Source organism: Acyrthosiphon pisum, chromosome A2, assembly GCF_005508785.2.
Source record: "Acyrthosiphon pisum isolate AL4f chromosome A2, pea_aphid_22Mar2018_4r6ur, whole genome shotgun sequence".
In the NCBI taxonomy this organism is placed as follows: domain Eukaryota; kingdom Metazoa; phylum Arthropoda; class Insecta; order Hemiptera; family Aphididae; genus Acyrthosiphon; species Acyrthosiphon pisum.
In genome coordinates, this window is record NC_042495.1 from 19,105,084 (window position 1) to 19,105,881 (window position 798).

Below are 798 nucleotides of genomic sequence, written 5' to 3' on the forward strand. Positions count from 1 at the left end.
CGTAAGTAGTTAATTCTGTTACCAAAAAATCTAAAAAATACATAAGCATAGTTTATTTTTATAGTCATTTTAAATTCAAATTTGGAAGAGATTACATATTAAAAAACCTAGAATAACTATTTTAGTTATTTTGTTGTGATTGTATAATATTATTCGTGGGTACTTGAAACTTCTAAAGTATACTATTATATATCTATGATAGTACCACGGTTTTTTGTTGATGTATAACGCGTTATAAGTACCTAATAAATATTATGATATGATTAATTTGGAATTTATTATAGGTACCTAATATAATATTATGTCTTATACCTAGACTAACATACCGTCTCCGCTCAGAATCGTTTTTCTTATACAATGATATTATATCATTGAATTCAAATTTAATACCATCCATTATACAGTGACCCACTTGTAACCTACTGTACAGCAGAGCGAAATCCACTTACCCACCTTTTTTATCTTTGAAAAGGCGCATTTCCAAGTTTGCCAGAGGTGTTAATGAGTCTTCCTACGCCACTGGTAGGACATTTACAATATTCTGGTATTGAAACGTTTTGTTTTGTGTATTTAATTCCAAAAAAGCAAAATATATAGATTAAATTATGTGTAATAATATATTAATTCAAAAATCATAAAACCATATTAATTATTATTGTTTTTATTACATTTTCACTATAAGAGCATAATATCGAGTCATATTTTTTTCTCGTATACCTGTGTATTGAACAATTTCACCTAATTAAACTTATTTCACTTTATATAAAGTTGTGTAAAAAAAATTGGTTAATTTTAAAG

The 798-nt window shown here is 26.1% G+C and overlaps 1 protein-coding gene across 1 annotated transcript in view; it reads left to right on the plus strand.

Moving 5' to 3' along the window:
• Positions 1-798, plus strand: part of Clpp (ClpP caseinolytic peptidase, ATP-dependent, proteolytic subunit homolog) — a gene marked incomplete at its 3' end in the record, with an annotated part of 30,101 nt that overhangs the window by 29,117 nt on the left and 186 nt on the right. The window contains 1 exon segment of the mRNA NM_001162009.1: positions 755-767.